At 42.5% G+C, this 13,919-nt stretch overlaps 1 protein-coding gene across 5 annotated transcripts in view; it reads left to right on the top strand.

Annotated features, from left to right (window-relative positions):
- RTL9 (retrotransposon Gag like 9) overlaps positions 1-13,919 on the top strand; it is a 55,905-nt gene that overhangs the window by 33,363 nt on the left and 8,623 nt on the right. For 2 of the 5 annotated variants that reach the window (XM_060183282.1, XM_060183284.1), the window contains exon 2: positions 11,949-12,094. The gene's annotated coding sequence lies outside the window, so the exon portion shown is untranslated. Of the gene's footprint in view, positions 1-11,940; positions 12,095-13,919 lie in introns of all 5 variants that reach the window. The other 3 variants (XM_060183281.1, XM_060183283.1, XM_060183285.1) reach the window with 2 other exon arrangements.

Raw genomic sequence — 13,919 nt, 5'->3', positions numbered from 1 at the left:
TGAGCAATAGGGAACCCCTGAAGGGTGTTATTGAGGCAGAGGACTGGCAAACTAGGCAGGCTTAGAGTACCAGGGTGCAGAAAGACTTAGGAGGGGTTGGGGAGAAAAGAAGACTGTTTAGAACTCTGCTGGCAAGAGGTGGCTAGTCTTCTTATTAGAACAGTGGCAGTGAGAACAGAGAGGAAAAGATCATTCCCAGGAAATGTAGCAGGTAAAAGTCACAGACTGAGAAATGTGGGGGCCAGGGACCCTGAGATAGGGAACAGGTGGCTGTGACCCTGGGCTTCCAGCCTGGGCCCATTGTAGTGCCGCTGTTGTGAGTCAGGAACCCAGCACTACCAGCTGGCCAGGGGGTGAGTGCAGACAGGTGATGAGTCCATCTGAGACACATGAGTTTAGTGGAGCTTCCAAATGAGATGAGGGAGGGAGATAGGACTCTGGGGATTGGATGGGGGATGTAGAGCCACTAGACTGTCTCTTGTCTCACTGAGTCCTCAGGGGTGAGGGCAGGACAAAGAGCCAGGTGAGTCCCAGCAAGAAACAGGAGTGCTTGTGGGGGGAGACTGTTCAAGGTAAGAGGATGTCCTTCATCTAGCTGCTCCACAAAGCCCTCCCCCTCCCCTCAGTATCAGCACCCCATTTCCAGGGTTGAGCTCCTGCCCCTGAGGGTGGTGGTCTGTGTGCAGAGCTCATGTCCCCACAGGGGCCGTGCATCACAGAAAGGACAGTCATTGCAGTCTTTGGCTTCTTTAGTCGGAGTGTCAGCTGATGAATTCCAATCAATTAACGAGTAGAGACTGGGGACAGAAAAGAAAATAGCACAGCCTTACAATGACCCCTGGAGCACTCAGTGTGAGTAACTGAGCCTTCAGATGCCTGAGTGCTTGGCATTGGAATTCATTCTCTATGGTATTTCTAAAGATCCAGCCTGTGTGAGCCACAGCCAGTCTCCTAGGAGTCCTAAAACTTTAATTAGGCCTAGCAGGCCCATAACCAAATCCTATAATCCCATAAATCTATAGCAACAAGTCAGGCAAAAGAGTTTTTAGTTACACTTTGAATGTAATAGACCCCAAACTGCCATATTTTTTTCTGAGCTTCTGAATTTCCCTAGACAGAGAACTCTTGGTCTCCCCTGAAATCTTGATTCTATCTACTGAGTTATCCATTATATCTCTAGGACCCCACCAATGATGGTTTTGAACTCTCTACTTTCATGAGTGCATCTATCCTTCATGATTATTCAAAGTGTCTAAGTAGCAATAATAGCAGACCCTATTCAAAAAGTGCTTCAAGTAGGCCAGACATAGTTCTAAACACTTTGCATGAAATAAATAGAAAATTCTTATGATTAATTCTAGGAAGTAGATTTTACAGATGATGAAGATCTTTGAGTTGACCAAAGTCATAAGCCAGATCAAGAGCCATTGCCCGCAGGCACAAAGCCCTTCTAGTTAAGGGTTCTCTGTCCACTTAGTAATGCAAACTGTAGCATCGCTGATAGGGGACCATAGTCCAAATATTGCATATTGGTTGAGGTCTCTGGGAAGCAGACTAGATGCTGCTGCCTGGCCATGAGAAGGTCAAGACATTGGAAGACATTTTACAGGTGTGCCCAGAGGGAGTCCCCTCCCCCATTCTACAAGTTAGCATGCATTCTTTCTTAAAGTGTGGCCCCAGGGGATCTTTGAAAATGTGCAGATTCCAGAGTCAACCCCTAAACCTAGAGACTTTGTGGATATAATAGCTGGAGTATGCAGATTAACCAAGTCTTAAAGTGAAAGCATTCAAGAACCATTCTTGCTTAGTCTTTGAGAGAATGAAAGAGCCCATCTTCTGATTCTATAGGTAACTTGAGCAAACCTAGGTCTGATTCTTCCCTCTCCCCTTGCCCAGGGAGAGAGAGTGAGAGCGAGAGCGAGCGAGAGAGAGGAGGATAGAGAGAGAAAGAATGTTTAAGAGGGCTAGAATGCAGAGAGCATGCTGAGGGCATGCCTGCACAGAAAGCAGTTTCTCTCTGCCACCACACCCCTCAAGAGAGTAAATTCTGTCTCCTTAGGAGGGGTGTAGGGAGTGAAAGAAAGTGAAGGGAAACTTTTGGAAGCTGTAACACCCTGGGGCCCAGAAAGGGGAATGTCCTGAGAGAGGAGGTGTTGAACAGTAGTGGGCTTAGTGGGTCAGGCCATGGCTAGGTAGCAGTCAACTTCACAGGAGGCAGAGCACAACATTCTCAGTGGGGATTCCTCTATTCATTAGTGTGTGAGGATATGTACCATTCTGGACACAATGTGCTCAGAAATGATTCTCTTTCCCCATCAGGGAATGGATTCTGAAGCTTAGTCTTGGTTGGAGAAAACCCAGGAGAAGATTTTATGAATTCTTAAAAGTGAATCTGTAGATAGTGGGGCTGCTGATTTAGTGAAAGGATGGGCTTGGGAAAGTCATCATCTAGTGAGACTAGGAAGAAAGAGTGGCAATGGTGAGTTCTTGAAACCGTGGTGGTCTTAGGTTTGTACTGAACTGGCATATTGTTGCCATAATACATCCCTGGATGGATACAGTACAGCAGAGAGCTGATTCTTTGTATTGTGTACTGGGTAAGGCATGCATCATCTCATTTTTCAGAACACTGTCTGATAGATTCTACTGTTACTGTGCCCCATTTACCTGATAAGATTCAGACTGGTTAAGTGATTTGCTTTTAGTTGTGCAGCTAGTGGGATAACAGTGTCTGAGTTAAAACTGAGGTAGTCTTACTTTCATACACTGTCCACTCCACCCTAAGAAAGAGTTCTTGTATAGATGTGGGAATGCTTCATTTTTGCCTGAGGTTCTGCATGCGGTACCTTTCTCTGTACCTTACAAAATAAAGGTGAAGCATTGTATCTACTATGAATGGCCTCTGGATTGAGTGCAATGCTTATCCTAGAGGAAGGAAAGTGTTGAGGCAGCATCTCAAAGTCCAAATCCCTGTGCATTGCCTTCCTTTGACAAAACTTTCTGGGCTAGAAAATGATTGATGGGGAGGGAGGGCAGAACACTTCATCTGTTTGATTCTTGTAAAAATATTTTATTTCTTTTATTTTAAATGAGAGAGAGAGAGAGAGAGAGGAGAGAGAGAGAGAGAGGGAGAGAGAGAGAGAGAGAGAAAGACCAGAGAGAGAGAGAGAGAGAGAGAGAGAGAGAGAGAGAGAGAGAGAAGACCAGAGAGTGCTCAGTTCTGGCTTATGGTAATGGTAGGGATTGAATCTGGGACCTAAGGGCCTTAAATACAAGAATATTTTTTACAAAGCCATTATGCTACATGCCTAGCTCTGTTTGATTTTTTGTACTAAGTTCTCTTAATACTTTTGAGATCCCTAGCACAGTGGCTCAAGTAACTCAGCCTGAGTTTCTATGTTCTCCCTGTTCCATTTCTGTAGAGGATATTCTTTTCCTCCTTCCTGTACCCTGGTTTCAGCAAGTGGACTTTATCTTAGTTCTCAACTCATAGATTTCTGTTTTAGGGAGTTGCCTTGTATCCCATTTCTTTAAGAAAGGAACACCCCCCCCACCACACACACACTTTTTCTACCTGTGGAAATTCTTGGTATTTTTGCCCTTGACTACAATCTTGCTTCCAGATTCCTACTCTGAGGAACATCTCTGTTCAGACAATAATTTCATGATTTTCAGTTCTCTTCCCCCTATATCAAAACTTGCTGTCAAGATGGGATGTGTCCAGATGAAGCTTAACAGGTTGACACCCCCCTTCAACAAGATTGTCATTTTAACTGATGCCAAGGCCCTGAGTCAAAGGAATTATATACTTAAGATTTTTCAAGCTCTTAGGAGTGGATAGAGAAGGAGATTTGGAAGGGCAAGGGAATGTTCTTAATACTCCTGGAATGCTACGAGGTAGACATAAAGTTCAGGTTACTGCCAAGTCAGAACCTGGTTTGTTTTGGTAATGATCAGAATTCATCATATAGAATTCTCTCCTTCCCTGTATCCAACACTCAAGGACTTGACCCCCACCACCAAATTATATATATCTTGCATGAGTGAGCTTCTACTTCATGAGTTTCCAGAGACCACATAAACCAGGAGTAGTCAAAGCAAAAACCAAGTTTCTAGCCTTATTTCTTTCCATAAACTGAGAGCAAATCCAGCTTCCACCAGATATCAGGTAAATTTCCCTAGCACTAATATAAACATAGTTTTCCTTAAATTTTCCTCAGATCCAGTACTCTTGTAGACTACAAATCAGTTGACTTATTTCTCCATCTCGAGAAGCTGAGGGGTAGCCAGCCTGGAACTAACAAACATCTTATCCTTGCTTTCTACAACATATAATGCTCATTATACAGGGTGGAAATCAAAGGATAAGATCTAATGATCTTGTTCCATTCTTATTCATGGATGAAGAAGTCACTACAAAAATACGGGTTATGGCAGGTTTGCCAAATGACTTTCTATCAATCAACAACACCCTCCACCCTGGCCTCCAAACAGACTGTGTACTTTCACAAAGATTTTTGTCTTGGTGTGGGGGTGGGGTGAGGAGAGGTAACAAAACCTAGCTTTGCCACCCTGTGCTTTAAAAATGAATGAAAGGAAGAAAACAAGAAAGAAAGAAAGAAAGGAAAGAAAGAAAGAAAGAAAGAAAGAAAGAAGGGAGGGAGGAAAGAAAGAAAGAAAGAAGGAAGGAAGGAAGGAAGGAAGGAAGGAAGGAAAGAAAGGAAGAAAGAAAGAAAGAAAGAAAGAAAGAAAGAAAGAAAGAAAGAAAGAAAGAAAGAAAAGTAGGGATTGAATGTCCCTTTTGGGGCAGCTCTAAGAGCTGATTCAATGTTTGACACTCTAGCTAGAGATAGTATCCAATTTCTTAGGAAAGCAGTAAATTAAAGCACCAACACTACTTATTCTCTGGGACAGGGGGCTCCATAGCTATATTTCACCCCTCTTTCCACTAAACAAGAAGGCATTAAATGGACCATCTCATTGCATAGCATGGAGCTTCCCCACAGTGGCAGCATTTTTAACTACATTGACAATCCACCCAAACAAGACTGCTCTCCCTTCTTGCCATAGAGGAGGTTTTAGGCTTTTATTTCTACCTCCTGCTTATATCATCTTTCACTGTTTCTGAAAATTGCTGCATACAAAGACAGAGAAGCCAGCAGGGGCTGTGGCTGCATTAAAAAAAAAAAAACTAATGCCAAGGGTACCATTCTCTCATGAAGTTCAACATAAGAAATTAGATGTGTGCAGCACTGAGGATCAGATGCCCCTGAAGGACAGGTGGAATTTCTAGTGTGCTGATGGTTTGGGAAAGGATGTAGAGGCATTTTCATTTTCTAAACTAGGAAACAGCCAGGGAAAGGGGTGGGGGTATCTGGAATTCTTCTAACAGCATGAGCCTGCCCCACACCTGAGTCAGATAGTTATGACCTTCCCCAGGCCCTGTCTCCTCTCCCCCAATCCCCAAAAGAGAGCATGAGCATCAGTGAGCCCCCAGTACTTACAGGTTCAGAGGATATTAGGACAGGAAGATGGAGATCGGAGATCGCAGGCTCCTGAATGCCTGCTGAACCAGTTGCATCAGATTAGAAAGTGGTAACTGTAGAAATGAGAGCTATGGAAAATGTTGTTGCCCTCCTTCATTCCCTTTTCAACCCACGTTCAGACTCAGACCACCACAGCCATCCCTCAGGGCATCTCTGTCCTTCCAGGCTGCTTGGTGTCTCCGTGTCCCTTACCCAGAGGGTACTGGCCACCACACTGTCTCTTAGAGCCTGCGGCCTGGCAAAGTACTCAGACTCCTGGGATTAGGTTGGCAAGAATGACTGTCCTCCAAACAATAAGCCCAGGGAAAGAGGGAGAGGGAGAGGAGGAGGGAGAGAAAGAGGGAGAGGGAGAGTAGGAGGGAGAGGAGGGAGGGGGAGGGAGGGGAGAGAGAGAGAGAGAGAGAGAGAGCAAACCCGAAAACAGGTCCACGATGTAGAGCTCCAGGTCCTTAGCATGTTCCTGATGCATTCCGAAAGTGGCATCCACAGCAGAGAAAGTGTCCCGAAATAGCTCAGCCTGCCAATTCCTTGCTGAAACCTGAGAAAGAATTTCTGAATTCAAAGATCTGGGTCGCTGTGGGTTTATGATGGAAGTGTGGATTTGTTAGGAGGAGGAACTCAAGCCATAAGCTTAGGGGAGACACGAGGTCACCAGGGTCATGGTATGACTCCTCTTACTCCCCTTGCTTAAGTTGGTGGTGGTGTCACAAAGGTTCCCTGTGCTGAGGCAGGGGGATGCCAGAGGTCCTCATGTTGCTCGTTTGCATTCGTGGATCTCAGATGTTCTAACAATGTGAAATAGCAATGGTCTCTGTCTTCTGCATTTCAAATCAGGGAACTGATACTGTGCAAAGGTTTCTTTAAGATATTGCTTCATAACTGATGAAATTCCTTTTCCAGTAGATTTTTCATTTCTTTTGGCCTTTGGCATAAGTAAATGTCAGTTTCTAAAAAATCAACAGAGAAGAGCAAACAGTAGGGTCTCTGTGATTTTCTTGGGATTTGAGAAATCTCCCCTCCCTGACTTCTGACTGGATGGTGTCTGTACATTGCTGCCTATGGTGCTGGGAAGGATGAGGTCCACCCAGACATGCTGTCTCATTTTTTGTATTTGCTGAGATCTTGGGACACACTCCTTTCATCAGGTATGTTGAAATTTTTAGGATTTTCTGCAGAGAGTGGGGACTAGTGTGTGTGAAGTTCAGCATATGTCTTTCTTGTGCTGATCATGGGGTTTAAGAAGCAAAGCACAGCCTTCAGTTTCTAGTTCCAGTTCTGTCTGTCCTTTGCTCTATGCTTTTGGGCAAGTCACTTCTTTTCTCTGAGCCTGTTTCTTCTTCTGTAAATTAAAGATAATACCATCCTAGTCCTAACCCAATAGTGTTTAGTGGAGATTAACACAATTGCAAAGAATGCTACAAGGGAAGGATTTTCTATTCTCTATAAATAGTGACACTCTTCAGGGAACCATGATAGCGTCATGAAAGCATCATAATAGCATTGTCATCATGCTAGTAGGCAATGTGAACTTAATGCCCAAGCATCAATGCTATTTGCTTTACCAGACTCTGGGATTTTTAGACAGTTGCTTTCTTCTTAGGAGCTCAGTTTTCTCATCTGCCAAGTGGGTATGCAAACTAGTACTTCAGGTCCATAAAATCCCATGTCTGAAACTATTGGTTCTCTTTTGGAATTGATAATTTTAGGATTTTAGAAAACCAGTGCAGTACATACAGTGCATACTATATAACACTCTGAGTGAGATCTGGAGCAGTACTCTGTATGCACACACATCAATATTTCTAAATGGGATAAATGAATAGCCTCATGTATATCCAGGTCTAATTTTGCAGTCAAATGAGCTTGCAGAATTTCAGTTTTCAGAATCTTCTGGATGTCAGAAAATCAGATAGGGAATTGAGGGCAATGAAAGAAGCTAGTACTTTTTTTAGTGTTTGCCACGTGTCAAAGAAGCATCTGTACGTAGGTTCAGTCACTTTCTTAGTGCTCCAAAGCCAGTGAAAGACAGAAAAGATTCTAACTCAGACAGTTCAGGATCTGGGTTCTTAATTTCCCTGTCTATCTATGCTACGAGGCAAAAATGAGACTTCAAATGCCTACAGGAACCCAGCAAGTCACTGTCACTGTGAAAATGAGAAGGTGGCTGGCTGGGTGCTGAACCACACTGGTGAGCCAATACCCAACTATAGAAAGTAACTTGCTCAGTGGCAGCTGGTCGTTGCCATGCCAGAAGGAGAGTCCCAGTTCTTCATCACCCCCCCCAATTTTTAATATGAAATCTCCCGACTTTTAAATGTTGCCAAGTAATATAAAATGTTAAAAACAGTGCATGGGTCAGATAAAGTCCGTCTGCACTCTGGATCCAGCTGGTGGCTGCCAGTCTGCTCTTTGATGAGGAAATAGATGTGAAAGTCCCTTGAAAAACTTTTAAAAACATGTTCTATAGACAGACAGTCTCATTAGGGTTAAGTTATTCCCCCGCCCCCGGCTATGGTCTAGTTTTTATTTATTTATTTATTATTTTTTTATGAGCATTCCTGACCTGATGGAGATGAAAAGTTGGAATTAAATAGAGACTTCAATGAACTTGAACACTTCATTCCTTTGGCAGCCTGGATAAATGAGAAGCCTAGGTATACTGGCCGAGCTAAGCCTCAAAATTCCTGCCACACCCACGGGCCCCATCGAAGGAGTTTCCATCCACAGACGCTAGCTGAGGGACTAGCAGCTTCTTATGAATAGGCAGCTATGTTTGGTACCACGTGCCCCTGCCACCCCCTGGCAATAGCCGACTGAACCAGGAGAGGGCATCTGATCTTGGAGCAGTCATCCTATAGGCTGTTAAACAGCATAGGAAGGAACCTGGAATAACAATTTTGCCCAATGAGTGCAGTTAATCGTAAAAAAAAAAAAAAAAACAATGAGAGATTCTCACTTGAGGAGTTTGAACACCAAGTATAGAAAGAGTGATCAGTTTGGCAACAAGGAGCTGAAGCTGAAAAGAGAAGGTGTGCAGGACCAGGAGAGATCACTGAGCTTCAACTAGTTGCCAGACACTTTACACATGATTTTTTGTACACAGCATTCAAAAAGTCTGTGAGGTAGGTACTGCTGTTATACCTATTTTACTAACAAGAAAGCTGAGGTGCAATGCTGAAGTTCTGGGGTTGGAGCCCAGTATTGGATAATGTTAAGTCAGAGTCTACAAACACTTAAGCCAGTGGTTATGAACTCTAGAATGCTTTTGAATCTCATTGGTAAAAATAATGCAGCTCCCCTAGTCTCATCTTTCAGAAACATTTGCATCTGAGACTTTGAAAAGTGAGCACCCTCTCAAAGCAACATTTATATGAATTCAATCAGCCAATTAAGTTGGGATCTCACATATGTAAGATTTCATCACTTATGGACTACATTTTCATCCATAGAGACAGAGAGAAAGGGTGTGCTATCACAGTACCACAGCTTGGCACTCCTATGTGGTGCTTAAACCTGGGTTTCTGCTCATGGTGTGAACTTAACTGCTGAGCTATCTCTCCAGCCCGACACTTGCCTTTTTAACCGTACTCCCAGGGTGGTGGCTGGTGCAGACGTTTTCTAGTCATACTTAGAAATGCAGCAGAGAGATCTACCCAATGCAAAGTGATATATTATGTGTAAGCCATGAGACTTAAACTGTCAGATTACTTCCCAAGCTGATCATAAAGGTTTCTCTAACCTTAGAATGATTGTATAAGGATTCTAATCAGGCCCAGTGGTGTACTCTGTTGAGCACATATTACCTTACACAGGACCTGGGTTAAAGCTCCTGGTTCCCACCTGCATTGGGGATGCTTCATGAGCTGTGAAGCAGTGCTACAAATATTTCTCGGCCTATCTATCTCCTATACCCTCTTAATTTCTGTCTGTCCTTGAAAATAAAAGAACAAAATAATTATCTTGTCACTAATAAAAAAAGAAAAAAAAGGTTCTGGACTGTGTCACATGAGGTTAAATGTATATAGTATTAAGTGCAAGGACCTGCAGAAGTATCTGGTTCATCCTTCAACTCTCCACTTGCATAGGGGACACTTCACAAGCAGAGAAGCTGGTCTGAGGGGTTTATCTTTCTCTCTCCCTCTCTGCCACCCCTCCTCTCTCAATGTCTTTCTGTCTTGTAAAAAAAATGGAAAAAATGGTCACCAGAAGTAGTGCCTACAATGAGCCCCAGCAATAACCCTGGAGGGAAAAAAAAATCCACCCATGCCCATATTGTCACCACTGGTAAAAAGTTTAACTAGAATAGAATGAAGGATAGTAGCTTGCTTCTATATTCTTGTAGAACATCCTCCCAGAGCATTGAGTCAGTTTATAATAAAATATTTTTAAATATTTAATTATTACTTTTTATTTAGTTGTTTTTCCCTTTTGTTGCCCTTGTTCTTTTATTGTAGTTGTAGTTATTATTGTTATTGATGTTGTCATTGTTGGATAGGACAGAAAGAAATGGAGAGAGGAGGGGAAGACCGAGAGAGGGAGAGAAAGATAGACACCTGCAGACCTGTTTCACCGCCTGTGAAGAGACTGCCCTGCAGGCAGGGAGCCGGAGATCGGGATCCTTACCGGTCCTTGTGCTTCGTGCCATGTGCGCTTAACCCGCTTTGCCACTACCCAACACACTAGTTATTACTTTTTATGAGCATCTGTAAGAATAAAAGTAGAGGCTTACTCAACTCTGCCAGATACAGAGCTGGAGCTTGAACCTGCAACCCCATGCCTGCAAAACTTGTGCTCTGCTGCTGAGCGTTCTCTAAGACCTTGAGTCGATTTTTAATTCATCCATCAGAAATTCTCCCTGAGAATACAGTCAATCTATGGAAGTTACTTGGAGATCACCAGGTCAGGAAACAGTTTACTGTCCCAGTGCTTAATGTCAGCAGGCACAAATTCCTACAAGTGGGCATGTGATCTAAAGCGGCAGCATAGGTCACTTACGTAGGCCAAGCCCTGCAGGGTTTGAATCCATACTTGGAAACATTTATTTTTCATGCCCTGTGGACACTGTCCTTTATCATTTTTAAGATTTATTTATTTACTTTAATTTTAATTTTAATTTCTTTTTTCTCTTTTTGCCTCCAGGGTTATCACTGGGGCTCCACAACGGCACTACGAATCCACTGCTCCTGAAGCCATTTCCCCCATTTTTTTTAAATTGGATAGGACAGAGAGAAATTGAGAGGGGAGGGAGAGATAGAGAAGGAGAGAGAAAGATAGACACCTGTAGAGCTGCTTCACCACTTGTGAAGTGACCCCCATGCAGGTGGAGAGCCGGGGGGTTTGATCCGGGATGCTTGCACTGGTCCTTGAACTTCGAACTATGTGCACTCAACTCAGTGCACCACCGAATGGATCCCTTTTTATTTTTGTTTCTATAAGAAGTAGAGGATGGGGAGGGGGATTGAACTCTGGACTGGATATGTTCTTTATCTATGTTAATGTCTTCACTTAGACTCAGGTCAACCTCTGTTCTCCTTTCTGGCCAGATAGACTTTCTGTCTTGCAGGTACATGATCTTATCTCTGCTGACATTTTAGCTCTGAGTGATTCCTTAAAGCAGGTCTTTGGAAAAGTGCCCATCCTGTACAAAAAAATATAGTAGCCCAGGGTTCAATGAAAAAGCCTGTGGATTGTGCCATCAGTGTTTTGTAAAACAAATTATATGTCATTCAAAGGACTGCCCTTATTATGAGATAATTTCCTCCTCTTTTATTCTTTAGAAAATTCCTTCTTATCCTATGATATTGCTGATTATTATTAAATCAATAACAACAAAAAGCAACAACAAAGAAAATCCCTTCGTATGAAATGGTCATTTGTGTTTGTTTTATTTCTTAATGCATTTATTAGGGAAAATAAAAATCAAGAAACCTGATTAGTCACCCAATTTGGGGGTGGGGTGGGTAGGGGAGGCTAGTAATAACCACAAGTCTGGGAACCTGGTCTAATTTATACAGCTCTGCTAGTACCTTGAGGTATCTCCTCTCACCACTTATGTCCTAAGTGCTTATAAATTACCTGCTTCACAATCTGCAGCTGAATCTCTTGGAGGATTGACATTAAGGTTACAGCTCTGGAGTTTACAAGATACCGGTCTGTAGTTTCTTTATTTAAGAAAATTGGGATGCTGCCCATTTTCAGTCTTTCTCAGTCCCTCCTTGACTCTGACTTCACATCCTTTAGGATAGCACCTAAAGCAAGGCAGTTCCGTTTACTCTTCTTATAATGTTATTTTCCCTATAGAGTTGGACATGCTTATACATGTTGTTTGGGGAATTTGTAGCACATCCAATGAAAGCGTAATTCCCAACTAACAGTCAAATCCTTCTCTTTGGAGCTCTCCAGAACACACCTACCCTCTCTTCCATATGACAGCCCTTCAGAGACTTGAAGACAGTGTGTGACTCTCCTGTGAGTTAAGAGCACCAGCTGAGTCAGACAGACCCGAGTGACAAGCACAGCTTCACTCCTTCTCAGCTGTGAGAGCTAAGGTAAGTTATTTTATTTTATTTTTCTCTCTTCTTTACTTCTTTAACTGGTTTATAAAATGGGTGTGGGGGTTAAATCCCCCATTCACTGCTTTATTGTGCAAGAGACAATGTAATGCATGTAAAGTACTGAGCACAGAGCCCAGCGGAATAGGCACTCAGCAAATAGTAGTGATTTCTCCCAGTCTTTGTGGGAGAAACTAGAGTGGGCATTTAAGTGTGAGTTCTGGTGGGGAGTAGGAGGGTGAAGAGGGTTTCCCTCTCCCTGATTGATTAGAGAAGTCAGGGAGACCCTAAAGTAGACCTTGCCTTTCTTTCCTGAGATTATCGTTTTGTTTGTTTTCCCAGTTATCTGAGTTCACTATAGGAAAGAATATTGTTGTGAATCTATGAAAAGGTTGATTTTCAGGAGCTGGAGAGTTATTTGTTGTCACATTGAATTGTCTCTTGTTTATTCTTATTTCCCCGAGCAGCTAGCCATGCTAGTCTTCCAAACTCAATTACCTTTTGTGAGGCTGCAGGAGCATGACACCTTCTAGTTGTATTGATCAGCACTGCTTGGGCAGGATGTGAGGGACCTGAGAGATGCTAAGCAGCAATTTATGGCGTTTTAATTTTTCCTTAGAAGGTTTTCTTTCCCTCTGTTTGTAGAGATATTGGCATTAATAACACGGAAGTCTGTGACCCAGTTGGGCTAAGCATACACTTACTCTCAGTAGCCTTCTTAGAAGCAGACTGATGACGAATGGCCACAGTGGATCTGAACTAGGAATCCTGTAATGACTAGTGCCAGGACAGTTTTCTAACTGTAGCTCTTTGCACACACTGAGTTTTGCAAGCAATTGCATGATATGAACTCTGAATGCCATTGCAGCTAGGAAAAAAAGTTTGGAAGGAGACACACCCAACTGCGAACAGACAGAGGAATGGGACTTGAGGGAGAAGGGGGTGTGGTAGACTCACGACTAGCTTTATCAGTATGTGACATTTCAAGTTTTTGTCTTGAGAATATATTCCTAGATTACTTGTGAAAGCATTAAACATAAATACAAATTAGAAAAATAGGAACCCATTTTTTTTTCAAAACAGAGGCAACAACAACAAAAACAAAGCAAGCCACTGGAGACATTTTTCTGAGGTCACTACTGACCAACAATTTGAGTGGTGCAACCATGAACTTGTTGGGGGAGAAAGGTTGCCTGGGTGGAGAGATGTTGGGGATCTTTAGAAAGAGGAGGGGAGAGAGCTAGAGATAGAATGTTTTGGAAAAACTTCTTTTAAAAGTAAAACAGTAAAAACTTAAGCTGTGCTATGAATAACTAAAATTAAAAAATCTAGATTGTATCATTTAAATTGTATGCCATGTGACTTGCATCTCAATAAAGTATTTCATCCCCCTTAAATATTAACTATTATAACCTAAGGGCAGTACAAGTTTAGTTAACATCCTCAATTCTGGTCTTTATGTGCATTTTTCCTGTTAAAATTACTATTGCAATTAATAAGTATGCTTTTTATAGAGAACTTAAAAAATTAAAACTTAATATTCTTTCACCAAAAGTCATTATAGACAAATGAGAAAATGGAGATTTAAAAATATAAAAATTGTGACCAGGCAGTGGTGCATCTGGTTAAGCACACACATTACAGTGCAGAAGGACCTGGGTTCAAGCCACTGCTCTCCATTTGTAGGGGGAAAGTCTCACTCACTAGTGAAGCAGGTCTACAGGTGTCTCTCTATCTCTTTCTCTCTTTATCTCCTTCTCCCCTCTCAACTTATCTCTGTCCCTATCCAATAATAAATAAAAACAAATAAAAAATTCCTTCA

This window comes from Erinaceus europaeus, chromosome X (assembly GCF_950295315.1).
Source record: "Erinaceus europaeus chromosome X, mEriEur2.1, whole genome shotgun sequence".
Taxonomy (NCBI): domain Eukaryota; kingdom Metazoa; phylum Chordata; class Mammalia; order Eulipotyphla; family Erinaceidae; genus Erinaceus; species Erinaceus europaeus.
Note: the sequence above shows the minus strand (reverse complement) of the source record. Positions and strands in the feature narration are given on the sequence as shown.